The 16527-nt window shown below is 46.6% G+C and overlaps 1 protein-coding gene across 6 annotated transcripts in view; it reads right to left on the reverse strand.

Annotated features, from left to right (window-relative positions):
• DAPK1 (death-associated protein kinase 1) overlaps positions 1-16527 on the reverse strand; it is a 214833-nt gene that overhangs the window by 104807 nt on the left and 93499 nt on the right. The window lies entirely within an intron of this gene.

Here is a 16527-nt window from a genome sequence, read left to right on the forward strand (position 1 = left end):
TATATATGAAGCCCTGCCTTCAACAACATATTTCTAGCACCAATATTAACCAATTTAAATACACAAACAGAAAAAGGTCTATTATTTTGTTCACAATTAAGCGACTGATGTTGGTCACTTCTCTGGCATTATCTCCCCTCTCCTCCCTTCTCAAGGTATTTCTACCCAGGGATCTTTGTGGTTCTGGGGAAGCCGATTCCACCCCTAACTGTAAATATGGATCACGTGACCTAGGCTGAGCCAATCAGTCCACCTCATTCTCCTGGTCACAATGACGGGCATGTGACCTAAGTAAGACCCTTTAGAGGATGCAGAGACACAGGTTTTCTGAGACTCTTTTCTCTTTCGAGTGTGACAGAACACCCAAAAGCCGCTGCCAACAATCTTGGGACCATGAGGAGAGTCACTCTTAGTTTGAAGACAACCACTGCAGAGGCAGAGCCAGTAAAAGGGAAGAAACCAGGTCTGCGGTGACACCATGGAGTCGCTGGATCAGCCCTGGCCTGAAACCATCTGCCTGTGATGTTTCAGCGACATAAGCCAATAAATTCCTTTTATGGCTCAAGTCAGTTTGATGGCTTTTCTACTTCTTGCAGAGGAAAGCACCCTAAATGCCACAGCAAATAACCAGATTCCCTTTCCCATGTATTAAAGACTGTAATAACAGAACTCGACTCAAAATAATAAGGGGTAGGCAGTAAGTGGGTGAGATGGTGAGAGGTACACAGGCCCCGCTGATAGTCAGTGGAACGCAATGCAAACCCTCCTGGACCCATGCTGGTGCCCTTCCTTCTTCCCTAGTGCCCACGGAAGGGTTGATCTGTCCATCGCAGGATCTGTGTTTCTTGGCACCTGCTGGAGTACTGCTATGTAAAGAATTATCACAGGTATTTTTAGCTGGCTTTATCCTCACGTGAAGACAAAAGCCAGAGAGTAAAGCAAATTAAGGATAATATTTTGATGTTAAAGAATGGATACTTTAAAATATTACTCATTTACTTTAGCAGTAGGAGGCCAGTGAATAAGACACGCAGAGAAAAGGATTATCTTTATAGCCGAGTCAATTTTTTTGCATGGCAGGCTGTTAATACCTGCTATCCCCCTGCAGCAGGATAGCTGAGAAGCTGAAGAATACATCACACTGGAATGCCAGCACCGACTGCCTGTAAACTCGCTACCTTAAACAGTTATGGGGTCTATGTAATGACTTTATTACAACCAAAATCCAATTTCTCTGAGGAGGAAAAACCTTCCCTCTACTGTGGGGTGGAGGGTGGAGAGATGGGGCATATGGAGAGAAGAGGGGAAACAGCCCGAATTCAAAACACAGTCAGCTGCTTCCTTTAGAGTCCAGGCCCCTCCTTACAAAGATATCATTGTGTCCCCACCAGGCAGATTCAAAAGGACCCAGGATAGGGAGACCCAGCCCAGCCCAGCCAACCAACAAGCAGCTGACAGTTCAGAGGCTGGGCCCGTTCATATCTCACACATGGCCATAGCAACTTGTCTCAGAGACTTACAACTCAAGGCAGACTCAGTAGTTTCAATCATAGTGCTTTAAAATTCAAAACCAAAAAGTCAAGAGAGAGACAGAGAGAGTAAAAAAAATACTTTGGGAGGCCGAGGTGGGTGGATCACAAGGTCAGGAGTTCAAGACCAGCTACTCAGGAGGCTGAGGCAGGAGAATTGCTTGAACCTGGGAGGTGGAGCTTGCAGTGAGCTGAGATCGTGCCACTGCACTCCAGCCTGGGTGACAGAGCAAGACTCCATCTCAGGGGGGCGGGTGGGCGGGGGGAAGAAAAAAGAAAATCCTTCTGACAGGAGAGTCACAAAAAATTTCAATGCAAGCTTAGATACAAAGACTCTTCCACATGTGTTTTCACCTCCAAATGTTCTATATTGGAAGTTTCTTCATTTTATTTATGGGAAGACGGTAAGTAAAGTCAGGTTAGCCCTGATGGCAGGATGAAGGCAGGTGCTGAATGTCATGTGCGCTCATGCCCAGGTGAACTGTGGCGCCTTAGTTTACAGTGAAACCTGGGGAATTTACTCTCTCACCTGACAATGGATCCCTCACTTACACTGCAGGGTCCCCACACAAAAAGTGCTGGCTGGTGAGGAGGGGGTAAGGGCTGGTGGGTAGGAAGGCTCTATGTGGATGCTGGGGTACTGGCTAATCCTGACTGCAAAGAGTAAAATGAGGGTCTAGAATGAGCTTGAGAAACTTGTTCTAGACCTATTGCAATGTCACCTCTTTTAAGATACCATTCCCTATTCTTCCCTGATACCCCTAACAATCTGTTCCCTTTCCTCCAATCTGCCATATCCCTGAGTCCAAAGAGCCCCCATACCCCTCAGGGGAACCTGCTGTTTTCTGCCCATTCTTGCCTTTCCCACCCTCCCAGACTGCCAATGCCTGGAGGACAAAGGGCTGCCAGGCTCGTCTTCGCATCTCCTGAGGCCCTGGGTGCAGACCTACTTCGCGTAGTCCATGCACAATGCACATATGCTGCGGCTGATGCCTGAATCTATAACCCTGTGAACCCGAGGAGTTAGACAAAGGGTTCTGCATAACAGTTCAACAGAGTTGTGTAGTGCTAGGAGCCAGCAGTGTAACCCAGGGTTTATTTAGGACTTAGCCACTCCAGGCCTCAGTTTTCTTATCTGTAGAGTGGGCATAATAAGTGCCTGCTTAGAGGGAAAAGGATGAAATGAGCCAATATGCATGAAGTGTTTAGAACAGCACCTGACCATAGGAAGTCTTTAATAACTTTTAGCTGTTATTAATCTGTGACAACTGAAGTTATTTTCATCAGCACACTGTTGCCTCCGTCTCGCAGTGATGCAGTATTACCCCGCAAGTACCTACCTCTCATGACCGCCAAAGAGAAAAGAGCCCTCATAGTACAAAAAAAAAAAAAAAAAACCCACAACAGGGCTGTACTGTGCTAACAATGTGTACAACTATTGCTAAATCCTCACTCTCTTCCTCCTTCTGCTGCTTGTCCCCACCCAGAGGGTGTGCTGTCACTTATAACTGCTCAGGCAGGCTGGCCCTGGCCTTGGGAGCTCAGAGTCACAAGTTGAGCCAAAGTGCCAGCAGCCAGGCCCACCTGGGGGCCTTTGGGGGCCTTTGTGTGTGCTGGGTAAGCCTGTCAGGCATTTCCATAGCACAGTCTCGTCAGGCAGTCGGCAAACGGTGAGGACAGACTCCTGGAGGAGCAACTCTTCCCTAGTCAGTCATTTGCTTTGTGAGGTCTAATTCCAGTTGGACTGTTGGTGAATTGCTGCTCTGATCCCTTCCTTCCTGGGCAGCTGGGCCTGGACCCGCTTTCCTCCCTGGATCAGGATTCCTTTCGGGGGACAGTTCCTCTTCACCCATCCTCTGCCTCCCCAAAGACAACAACAACTTAAAAAGCACAGCTTGTGTGTCTACTTTGCTGGTGAGGATTCCTAAATTGTGTGCCCGCAGAGGAATACCGGGATCCAGATTCAAGGGTGAGTTCAGACAGACCAGGGAGCAAAGCGACAGCACACAAAGCAGCAAGACTACTGCCGCAACCACGCTGGGGGCGCTTGTCCCTTCTGCCCCCTCCTCACACCCATGCACTGAGGCCAGTGAGTAATCAACAATGATACAGTTGGCTGCATTATTAATTAATTACCATTAATACAGCTAGGGCTGTTCAATGGATGGGGGAGGCAGTCTTTACTGGAAAACAGAAATTCTTTGTATGCTATGACATTTAATTTTGATAAAGCAGTACAAGTGATCCTTATTATTCATGGATTCTGTACTTGTTTTTTCACCTACTTAGTAACTTTTTTTTTTCTTTTCTTGAGACGGGGTCTCGATCTGTCATGCAGGCTGGAGTGTGGTGGTGCAATCACAGCTCACTGCATCCTCGACCTCCCAAGCTCGAGCAATCCTCCCACCTCGGCCTCCCGAGCAGCTGGAACTACAGGAGCATATCACCACATCCAGCTAATTTTCTTTTTTTTCTTTTCTTTGTTTTGTTTTGTTTTGGTTTGGTTTTTGGTTTTTTTTCCGCAGAGATGGAGTCTTGCTCTGTTGCCTAGGCTAGTCTCGAACTCTCGGGCTCAAAGCAGTCCTCCCACCCCAGCCACCCAAATTGGGGGCATTACAGGCACGAGTCACTGCAGCAGGCATAAAATTTATTTGTAACCTCCAAGTCAATATTTCTGGCACTTTCACAGTCACTTGTGGACGTGCACGGATCGTGGAAACTTGGAGAGGATTGTGGAAAATTGGAGAGGCGGCTGCACACGTTTCTAGCTGAAGTCAAACAGCTGCCTTCTTGCTTTGGCTCTCACACCATAAACGAGTGTACTTTCCGCAGTCCGTTTAGTGTCACATTTTTTATTGGTAATTTCACTGTATACAATGACCCCCAAGTATAGTACTGTGGTGCTGTCTAGTGTTTCTAAGCACAACAAAGCTGTGATGTGGCTCAGGGAGTGACTACGTGTGTTAGATAAGCTTCATTCAGGCATGCGTAATGTGCTGTTAGCCATGAGTTCAATGTTAATGAATCGTGTGTGTGTGTATGATGTCTTTAAACAGAAACACACATAAAAAAAGGTTATGCAAACATGACAAAAATGATTTGACCAGAGACTCACAAGAAGGTAACCCTGGGTTTCTCCTGGGAGCAATGGTTTAGAGTTTGCAGTGAATTTCTAGAGAACAACTCTCACACATAATGAAAGTCAACTATATGCCAACTTTTTTTTTCCAAAAAATGCACTAACATTCTCCATCATTTAATAACTGACAAAACAGTCTCTTGCATTACAGACAGATGTCAAATTAATTTTAATATTAAAAACTTTCCACTAAATGTAATAAACATTTATGAACTACTCATGGTCAGATACATACAAAGATAATGAGACACATTCTTCCTTTAATGAGTTTTATATTCAAAAACTTGATTCAAATGTAATCACCAATTTTATTAAAAAGAGGAAACGCATGGCTAAAAGGAGCAAGCTTCATAAAGAACAGGCTGACATCTAATTTCTCTGATTCACTAATATATCTAATCTGACTACTACCTCTGCAGTCACTGAAGAAACTGTAACCAGGATTACATCCAAGGCTCTTTACACATATTACTTTATTAATAATCATAACTCTATGAGATACACATCGTCATCTCTTCTGACCAAAGAGAAAATCAGGTCTCAGGGAGATTTTTAGAGACTGTCCCAAATCACCGAGTCAGTAAGCTGCATAACTAAGAAATGAACTCAAACTCAAGCGTATTTGCCTCCAAAGCTCCAGGTTCTGAGTCCCACCACTGTGTAGACCTTGTACACGTTATGCTTGTCATACAAGTCATCTCACTGTGAAGTTACAGCCAGACTCCAGCATCACTCTAGGAAAGTGCTTTGTGAGGGGAAAGCAAGGGCAGGGGTTTGTGGTTAAATCTGTTTGGGTCATGTTGCCTTCTCTTCTCAATTGAAGACTCACAAGGTGTTTTAATTAATGAAAATCTTTGCTTTAAGATGCTCTGAGGTGCCATGCAATAAAAGTACATCATGTTTGTGCACTCAGGAAGCATTCCAGTGACAATCAGAAAGAAACCCAAGTTGATTCTCAAGGTCAAGGCACAAGGATGGCAGCATTCCTATTTCTGTAGGTCTTCTACAGTTCCTGGTGCCTTAAAAAGAAACCTGTGTAACTTTTGTTTAATCCAGTCAGTTCTTACTGTCAACTTTATTTATAATTTGTGGGAGGCTCTGTTCACATGGGAGAATGAAGGTGTGGACATACAATGTCAGAGAAGATGTAACATTCAGAAGGGAAGGAAAAAGCATAATCTGACTGGATGTGACAATTAATGTCCGCCGCATGAGCTGGTGCCAAGCCCAGGGTCTAACCTTTTCATTGCTGGTCCTTGTCCAGACACACCATTAGAACAAGTTCTCACCCGGAGCAGGTGGGTGCGGGTCCAAAAACAAGTGACGAAAACAGCATCTCCTTTTTCATGTTTTTACTTTAAATATGCATCTAACCGATACATACGCCAGTTAAAAATTATTTATGGTAACTAGTATTACGATGAATTCCCTACATTAATGCTGGAAACAGATCTGGTTTAAATCTAACAGCTGATACGTTCCATCTTTCCGCTCCTCCCAAGTCTTTGCAATATGGTTTCTCATTAACACAAAATAATTTCTACTTTTGAACTCGTACCAAATCCCTGGCTCGGTTTCAGTGGTGGTTTATGGGTGATCTATTTTTGTAGAAGACTTTTGCTGCCAGAGTAGCAGGGGCAGCTTGAATTCTGCCAGAATGTTAGAATTACAGGTTGTAGGTAAGGGGTGAGGAACAGAAATGGTTTCTCAAGGATGAGGTAACATCTGATAATAATTCATGTTTACAGATAAGACCCTGAGGGTTTACAGACTAGGGGAGAGACAAGCATGAAATACTTCACTGTGGGAAGAGGAAAACAGGGGACTCAGTTGCTGTTGCAGAGAGGGTACAGTTAGGAGACCCCTGCCCACGCTGGCCTCCGAGGCTGTGCCTGAAGGCTGAGCGTGAGTCAGGAGTGGAAGAAGGTGTGTGTGTACGGACAGGGCTTCCTAGAGGAGGAACAGCGTGACAGAGGCAGGGAGGCATGGAAGAGCCTACTTCGTATTTCTAGAGGAAGAGAGGAGCGGCAGGGAGGTGTCGGGCCAGACACACACACAGGGCCCTGTGCAGATGAAGCGACGTCAGCCCCAGCTCCGCCACTAACTTGAGAAAGCAGGAGGCCTCTCTGAGCCTCAGTTTCCCATCTGTGCAAGGATGATGACAACATGAAATGAGGCCGTGCATGTGAGTGCACACTGTTTTCTCTAAACACATCAAGCACATGGAAAGGATGAAAATTACCAAGCTGTCTAAGCTTCGTGAACTTCTCAGAGAAGCCAAGAAGACAGGATTTCAGGAGCTGAAAAGCAGCACCAAACTTCCCCTTGACATTTTTCTATGCAACAAGTTTGAAATCTAAATGTTAAGTCTCTACATTTTATCCCCCCGTTGGAACTCAACAAAGCTATTTTCATTTCGGATGGAGACGTATTTGGTTTGCCCCCTTTGGTCCTCAAAGGCCCCTGCAGCTTTGCTTAGATGCTGAAGCTTTCAGCTGGAGGTAGGTGATGGGAAGCAGACAGCATCTTCCAAAGACGGACTCAGCCGTCTTTCTATCCCCCATGCTCTCTTGAGTGTGACCCTCCAGTCTCTCACCCTTGAATCTGAGCAGGCACCAGTGACTTGCCTAACACACAGAATGTGGCAGAAGTGATCCTGGAACTTCCACCTGAGTTCTTAGGAGCTTCCTCTTGGAAGCCAACCAGCACGCTGGGAGAAGCCCAGGCTGTGTGGAGAGGCTGTGTGCAGACGCTTCCGCCCGCAGCTCCAGCTGAGCTGACAGCAGCTGTGAGAGACTAGACACGTGCGTGAGCTGTCATGGACATCTGGGCCATCAAGTCTTCAGATGGCTATAGGTCTAGCCAACCTCTCAATGTGACCACCCGAGAGACTCAGGCAAAACCCTCTGAGCTGGGTCCGGGCAGCCCACAGAAGCATGAGAGTTAAGAGATCATCATAAACCGTTATTTTCAGCTACCACGTTTTGGAGTGGGTTGTTATGCAGCAGTGGGTCGGCAGAACAGCACTGAAGAATCTGGGATGGTGGGCTTAACAGATCACCCTAGAAGTCGTGCAGAGGAAGGACTTGACACAGAAGGTGACTAGGTCACAAGCAGCCTCACAGGAGAGCATGGGAAGGGAGTGAGGGTGTCCAGGCCACCCTGAACGTAGGCCCCGTCCCAGGCTCAGAAAAATGGGCCCTCTCATCCCATCAGCACGCATGGACTCACTTTTCAACTTCTCTGCTTCTCATCATGGCAACAATTTCCCACCTTTCAAGGAAAATTCTGCATCATTTAGGAAGGACCTCAACACAAACAACAAAACCCAAAGACCCTCACTGAGATGCCTTCAGTGTTCTGGCTGGGCAGGGCTTGTTGCTGGCCTCCAACTTTACCTTCCCCAGTCTCTGCAATGAAGCAGATCTCCACCCTGGGAAACACACAAATCCCAAATGCTATAAACGATCCAGTAAATACGGCTACCTAATCTTCCTCCTGCCTAGTCTGAATGCCCAGTGCGTATCTATACCGACTTCACCTTTGGCAGAACGCGTGTGAGGAGCAAACACTCTCTTCAGGAAGCACCTTCAGCGGAAACCCCTTCTTTGATCTTTTTTTTTTTTTTTTGAGGCGGAGTCTCGCTCTGTCACCCGGACTGGAGTGCAGTGGCCGGATCTCAGCTCACTGCAAGCTCCGCCTCCCGGGTTTATGCCATTCTCCTGCCTCAGCCTCCCGAGTAGCTGGGACTACAGGCGCCCGCCACCTCACCCGGCTAGTTTTTGTATTTTTTTTTTTTTAGTAGAGACGGGGTTTCACCGTGATAGTCAGGATGGTCTCGATCTCCTGACCTCGTGATCCGCCCGTCTCGGCCTCCCAAAGTGCTGGGATTACAGGCTTGAGCCACCGCGCCCGGCCCCTTCTTTGATCTTAACCCCAACAGGTTCACGGATTTCAGCACAGGACGAAGGCAAACCCAGTATGGGAACTCAGTACTTCAGCACCAAGTGGTACACAATTCCCTTGGAATGTAGACCACACTTGGAGTGGTTCTCTTTCTGCCCTTTGAGAAGCTACGAGGCAGAGGAAAGCAATACTTTTCACCGAAGAAAAGCAAAGCAGGTGATTTAAAAAAAATCATTATCATGAAAAAAAGTACAACCCTCCAAAAACTATTTTAAACTAATACAAGGGCTCAGTAAAATACGCGTGATCTGTAGAGCAAGTGGCTCAGGTTGCCACGGCACCAACAGGGAAAAGTGGAGTTTACTGAGGGGATAAACAGCAGTCCGTCACCCTGGGAACCAGAACAACACGCAGAGGCAGGAATGAGACGCAGAAAAAGAAGGGCGAACTGCACAATGGGCCAAGGAGAGCAGAGGAGAGGTGGGTCCCTTGGCGAAAGCATCCTCCCAAGGACAAGGTCCCCTGGAAGACTGCAGAGAAGAAGGTGGCATAACCGAGGAACCAAGGCCAGCGTGAGTCGGGCTCCACGCACTGGTTTGGTATTGCAAGTGGGAACAAAGAAACCAAATATGCTGAGTGTCAGGTAGCTCAAGATACCTCTTTATCATTAAGAAATTTGCAACTCAGAGCAGCTGAGGATTAAACGGAGGGGAGATTAGAAAGATAGCAGTGGGTGCCTTCATTCACTCCCCCTTTTCCCTACGATACCTCTTTGCAGCAGGAAGGTCCAAGATCCATCTAGAAGAATATTTCCCAAAGTGGGTCTTTGGTGCTCATATAAAGAGATGCTGCTTGGAGAAAGGGTGCCAAGGCCAAGCAAGTTTAAGCAAAGGTAGGTAAACAAAGTCACAACAGGGTGCTATATGCAGGACTCAGTCAACATGGCCCTTTCCACGAGGGGCAATAGCATTCGGCATTTCACATGGTTTGGGGTTGATGTTAACCACAAAACGTTTTTCCTTCCTTACATATTTTTAGTTACGAAGCATTCTGAAGTCCAGTTTTCTTGGGAAGGTGTGCTTTGGCCCTCTCTCCCAGTTAAATGGGAAGCTTCCTGGAAGTGGACTATGCATTCACTGTTTCCTTTGCATTTTCAACACTTTCAGATTATTCCCTAAGGCAAGATGCCAATCACAGTGCCTGCTCCTTCATGGGCTGGAAGAGCCAAGCACAGAGCTGGAGGTGGGAGGTGCCCAGGTGGATTCAGACCTTCCTGGGACTGACCCATTAGAAGAGTGGGGACCAACTGAGTCAGGCCTGGGAGAGGAGGCCACCCACCTCCTCAGGCCTGGTGTTTCTTCTGCCTCCTTCTGGCTACTGGTGAAAGGGCTGCTTAGAGGCCACAGGCAAATCTATGATGGATTCAGCCCTCTTCACCACTTGAAGCTGGCAAAGGATTTGGAGTTTTTCTTTTATTTCAGGCAGGCAGTGGGGCTGGGTAGTTTGGGTGGCAACTGAGAGCAGATGGACTGGGTATGGACAGCACAGTAAATACTGGCCATGACAGCTACCTCCGAGGAAGAGCATGGTGGTGACAGAAAGGAGCCCAGAGCCTGGCAGACTCCTTAGAGCAGAGTCCTGAGCCTAGAGATGTACCACTGCCTTCCTCTAGGCCCAGTTCCTTCACTTTCTGGGACTCACTGCCCTAGTGAATCCTACCTGCTTCCCGTATGGTCCACGACATCAGGAATTTACTAACAAGACACGTCAGTGCAACAGACTTTCAACTGCCCAGTGGGCAGTGTGCAGAGTGAGCAGGGGCCCTGGCTCCAGCTAAAGGATATGTGAACTGCACCCACTTTTCTCAGCACCATCCCTAGGACCTAACACAGAACACCTGCCTGCTGCTTGCTGTTTGTTTTTGTCTGTAAAGCCACAAGGGAAAGGAAGGAATAAGTGTTGGGAAAGCATAATTTGATACAATCTAAACAGGGCCTCTGGTGGATCAGACAAATAAAATAAACAACAACACTCCATACATTTTCTTCAAATATACTAAACCCTACATTGGAATCATAGCTGAACTTTGAGTCCAGTTTTAAGGAGACTACAATGCCCTTAAACAGAAAGGGTAGCTACAGATTACTGTTACGCCAGGATCGGCTGTTCCATTTCAATGAATGCTGACCACAACGGATGACTGGAGATCAGAGCTTCCTGCCCCAAGATTCTAGTTGAGCCCCCTGGCTCTCGAGTGATTCTGGTTGAGACTCAGAAGGGTCAGCTCCTGGTTTGATCACTTTGACTTCACCATGCTATTGCCTTGGGCCAATCCCATCATTTGATCATCTTGACTTTGTCATGTAATCCCCTTTCAGCCAGTGAGTCAAAGTTAACTGGACCATAAGGAATGATTTGTTCTCAACTTGGCAAGCTGCTCTTGGCTGAAAAAACATTGAAAAAGAAGGCAGACGGTTCATATAATGTCATGGGGAAAGAGAAGACAAATAAAAAGCTAAGCTAAGTTCCTTATTCTGTGGCCAAAAGAACAGGAAGAAAGTCAGATGTGTTCAAGGTGCTAAGATTCGAGACGGGCAGGAACCAGCTAAAGGGAAAGAGAAAGGACAGAGCTTGGAACTCTGATGGCAGAGGTCATTACCATGCAAATACTCTACAAAACTGCCCAGATTGAAATACGAATTGTGAGATACTCCCCTCCAATATTCACCCTGCTCAGTTCTGGAGCATGAGAGGAAGTGAACAAAGAAAGATGTCTAAATATTTTCATAGTTTCTCCTCTTAAGTCAAGATACTATTCGTCTGCATTTTTTTTTGAGACGGAGTCTTGCTCTGTCGCCCAAACTTGAGTGCAGTGGCCGGATCTCAGCTCACTGCAAGCTCCGCCTTTCGGGTTCACGCCATTCTCCTGCCTCAGCCTCCCGAGTAGCTGGGACTACAGGCACCCGCCACCTCGCCCGGCTAATTTTTTGTATTTTTTTAGTAGAGACGGGGTTTCACCGGGTTAGCCAGGATGGTCTCGATCTCCTGACCTCGTGATCCGCCCGTCTCAGCCTCCCAAAGCGCTGGGATTACAGGCTTGAGCCACCGCGCCCAGCCTCCTCTGCATGTTTTTAAAGGGTAGGTTTGGAACCCTCTGTCATGCTGTCATTGGAAGAATTAGCTCCACCTTATACCGGGAAGTCTGCTCCAAACTGCCCTCAGTGTCTTGGCAGAAATTCAAATATGCCTGGCACTACGTGGCATTTAGTGCAGTTGGGTGGCCAGCGTACTTGGGAGACACCATTCACAGGTCTGCTCTGCTCTGCAGACTGAATACAACTGAGGGTAGCCAAGCTTCTTTGGGGTCTTTCGTGTCTGGGATTGCAAGAGTCACAGGCCCAGGTCTCAGGGAGGCAGTGAGTGGGTGTCTGGTTGTCAGCCCGGCAAAGAAGAATCCTTTTCACAGTGCTCTAGGCCAAGCCACTTCCCATGATGTCTACAGATCTGTCACCTTGGCTCTGAACCAAGTGGGGACTCACCTCGTGGAGGAAGTCTAGGGGGAGGAGAAAATGGGGAGGGGACCACAGGGTCACTTCAGGGCAGGCAAGAAGAGGCTGGCAGGGAAAGGCACTGCTGGAGTTACCTGAAGTGACAGCCACTCAGATAAAACTGAAAGATGATAAGTTAAAGAGAAACCGGAGCTCCCGGGAAGCCTGAGTATTCTCTCAATGGAAGCAGAACTCCCTGGAAGCCAGCCACGAGGCTGACCTTACCCCCACGGCCCGATCTGAGCAAGCATGCAGCTTATTGTGAGAACCAGGGCAAGACTGTATTCACCACGGCCAGGACAGTAAAGAGACTGATGGCGTTAACTCTTGGAAGTGCCACTTTTGAAGAGAATGTGTCACTAATTAAGTCTCAGGTCAAACACTAAACAAAATAAAATACAATTTGTGTGAATGAGGTTTGGAGGTGGTATCTCCTGAAGCAGGGATTGTAAACCCGACGACCTTCCCATGGAGCACTGCTTCCAAAAAAGTGTGGAATATGACTTCTATGGGACATGAAGTCATCCTCATCATTGGGGGGTTTTAGAAGCTTTGTGGATGGAAACATAATCCCCTGGCCAGGAAATGGGTGCAATGGGAAGTCCACTGGTGGGCGAGAAGGGAGAATGGCCTCTCCTACAGCCCATGCTGGGGTTGGGTGGGAAGCCCTTCCTCTTGCTGGGTTTCCTCCTTATCATCTGCAGTGGGCCGGGGGTAAGGAGCTCTATACCCCTCCCCAACATGGGTGGCCGTGGGCCCTGCAGAGCTGGGGGTCAACATGGTCTTGTCACTTGGATCAAGAGGCTGTGCTTGTCCGCAGTGATATGGAAACACTGAGGCCAGACAGCCTGGCCTGTTTAAAGAATCCACCATGCTCAGCATAATGGGGCCAAAGGAAATGGTGGCAATGGCCCTGGAGTGGAGGACGGTCTACCAGGGAAGCAGGGATGCCTCTAGTTACACGTGTATCACCACAGGCCCCGTTTAGACTTTCTACTCCAGGGTACTGACTTCCACAGGGCTCTGCAATGCCTCCAGAAAGGAAGGCAACTGGACTTCCAGGTGAAGAGGTGGCTTCACGGTGGAGGTAAGCTCTGAGCAGAAGAGGCTGGCTACAAAGCTGTACAATCTTAATAAATCAAAATCTGGAGCTTACTTTCCACTTAATGGGTGCGTGAATGCACAATAATAGAACTCATTTTTCCAGCTACTTCATCATTTGTTAGACATGAGATACATCGCTAGTCACTATAATGAGAACCACAAACAAGTAACGTGAATACTAGAAGAACTGGTTTGTTGAGTTTAAATTTTAATTTCCTTCATAGTGACCTACCAATGCATTAGCTTTTAAAAAAAAATTTAACCACCCTTGTATATAGGATTCGTTCTGAAAAATTAATACCACTTTTGAATCCCCAGAGCCTAACACAGTATATTGGAGAAAAGTTTAGTATTAATACACGTTGACTCAATGTTGTATGGGTTCCTAAATTTATATGCTGACTACCTATCTGTTTACATTGTTTCCACTGACTTTCTGAACACGGAAAAACAATTGCTCCAGCACTGAAAAACATTATGCAAGATGTCCATCGCTTGCTTTAAGAACATCCTGGCCCAGGGCAGTCCACACGTGTTTACTTTTCTCATTTACTGGGCTCTGATTATTTTACTAAGCCCTGGCCCTGGGCTTAGTATATAACTGGCCCTGTGGGAGCTGCCTACGAGCTTTTAGAAGCCTAAGGGTCAATCAGTATATTTCAGATCCTGTATATTCATCCGAAAAGCAAAGCCCGGCTGGGCGCGGTGGCTCAAGCCTGTAATCCCAGCACTTTGGGAGGCCAAGACGGGCAGATCATGAGGTCAGGAGATCGAGACCATCCTGGCTAACACGGTGAAACCCCATCTCTACTAAAAAGTACAAAAAACTAGCTGGGTGAGGTGGCGGGCACCTGTAGTCCCAGCTATGTGGGAGGCTGAGGCAGGAGAATGGCGTAAACCTGGGAGGCGGAGCTTGCAGTGAGCTGAGATCTGGCCACCGCACTACAGCCCGGGCGACAGAGCAAGACTCCGTCTCAAAAAAAAGAAAAAAAAAAAAAAAGAAAAGAAAAGCCCTCACATGGGCCATTGACAAACTTCATGGCAATTCTGCTGGTCTCCTAGAGGCTAACTGCTTTGACTAAGCAGTTGCCTTCAGCCATAACTTCAGGTAACTGGGTAGATTCCCTAATTGGAACACAACTGAAATATTTTGTAAATAAGAATTTTTCATAGTCATTACGTAATTTGTAATTGGCCCTTGAAAGGATAATGCAGTTTGTTAACTCCATGAGGTCAGATTTCTAAAAACTGGGAAATTGGAAAGTAGGACTCAAGATCTTGTATGAATACAACAGAATGGCACAAATAGGCGGGGTGCAGTGGCTCACACCTGTAATTCCAGCACTTTGGGAGGCTGAGGTGGGAGAATTCCTTGAGCCTGGGAGTTCAAGACAAGCCCTGGCAACATAATGAGACCCCATCTCTACGAAAATTTTTAAAAAATTAGCTAAGCTTGCGGTACACGTCTGTATTCCTAGCTACTTGGGAGGCTGAGGTGAGAGGATGGCTTGGGCCCGAATGCTAGAGGCTACAGTGAACCACAATCATGCCACTGCATTCCAGCCTGGGTGACAGAGTGAGACCTGTCTCAAAAAAAAAAAAAAAAAAAAAAATTTAAGTAGCACAAATTATTCAGGAAACCTCAAAGAACTGAAAATTGGAAAAAAACTCCAAAACTTAAGTTCAGTTCTGAGAAAGAAGATGGATGGAAAAGGGTTAAAATGGCTGGTCATAGCTGATGGTGGAATAGGCATATAGGAAACAAAACTAGGCAACTCTTTTAGCTTCCTTTTTTTTTTTTTTGAGGCCAATGATCTGCACTTGGGAAAACATCAGGGAAACATTGTTAAGGTGGAACCAAAGCCTGAAGTAAGAAAAGAGATAATAAAAGACTGCCTGTTACGTATTTTTTTTAAAAACTTGAGTCTCCAGGTCTGAGTAAGTTAAGTCGCAGTGTAGCAAAAGCAATCTCAGATCATTGCTGGCAATCATGGGCTAAATACTAATGCGTGAAGCCATATTGAAGTTCAAAGGGAACCAAAGTGGAGCCCTCTCCAAGATCAAGTAGCTTATGAATTCCTAGAAAACATCAAGAATCAACTTTTGATCTGATGAATTAGAAATACTTAGCAAATGGTCAATGAGTAGCAAGAATTTTCCCCTTGCCCGCAATTGGGTTGTAAGACAAGTAGAATGGAAACGGATATAGATTTTAAAAGTGTTTTGATGTCACCAAGGCCTGTGACATCATTTTTCATGATATTTTGGTAGATGAAATACGAATCACCATCCGGTAGATTTTGGTGAGTGGACTGCAGGCTCCTGTATTTATGCTGTCCTCAACAAGGTATTTATCACGACATCTTGGCCCTGATACTTCATTCAATATGTCATATGGAAGTATATTCATCACATTTTTGAACGGCTAAGAGAGTCATTCAATATCCTAATATACTCACTGACAGAACTGGGAATCTAAATTCTCCCAAGAAGCTGAATAATCAAATTTGCAAAAGGAATAAACAGGAATTTCTGTATTGGGGTTCAAAGAAATGAACCTCACAAGTACAGGATTGGGGGGACCTAGCACAATAGCAGTTCATATAAAAAAATACTTGATGGTGCTAGCTGACCACGGATGACACAGGGTGGTGTAATTCCCCTGCTAATGGTGTGAATGCAGCCCCTGGTGAGTTTAAGAGGTGCTGTGCTCCTGTGCTCGAGTCTGGGCCCTTCACTTAGTGGGAAGGATGCTGATCATATACATGGCAGTCAAGGGAGGACAAGCACAATAAAGAACGTTTTGCTTCTGGGCATGGGAACCGTCCGTATCGGAAAGGTGGCAGAGGAAATTATACCATCTGCCAGGAATTCACAAAGGTATTTCAGAATCAAGTGGGAAGCTAGACTATGGTCTCCAAGATTCCTTCCAACCTTAAGATGCTCTGCACTGGCCAGGCGCGGTGGCTCACTCCTGTAATCGCAGCACTTTGGGAGGCCAAGGAGGGAAGATCACCTGAGGTCCGGAGTTCCAGAGCAGCCTGACCAACATGGAGAAACCCCATCTCTACTAAAAATATCAAAAAAAAAAAAAAAATTAGCCAGGCTTGGTGGCGGGCACCTGTAGTCCCAGCTATGTGGGAGGCTGAGGCAGGAGAATGGCGTAAACCTGGGAGGCGGAGCTTGCAGTGAGCTGAGATCTGGCCACCGCACTACAGCCCGGGCGACAGAGCGAGACTCTGTCTTAAAAAAAGTGGGGAAAGGATTGAAAGAGACATTTCTTCTAAGAAGACATATAAAT

The sequence above is a fragment of the Colobus angolensis genome, unplaced genomic scaffold (genome assembly GCF_000951035.1).
Source record: "Colobus angolensis palliatus isolate OR3802 unplaced genomic scaffold, Cang.pa_1.0 Scaffold246, whole genome shotgun sequence".
In the NCBI taxonomy this organism is placed as follows: domain Eukaryota; kingdom Metazoa; phylum Chordata; class Mammalia; order Primates; family Cercopithecidae; genus Colobus; species Colobus angolensis.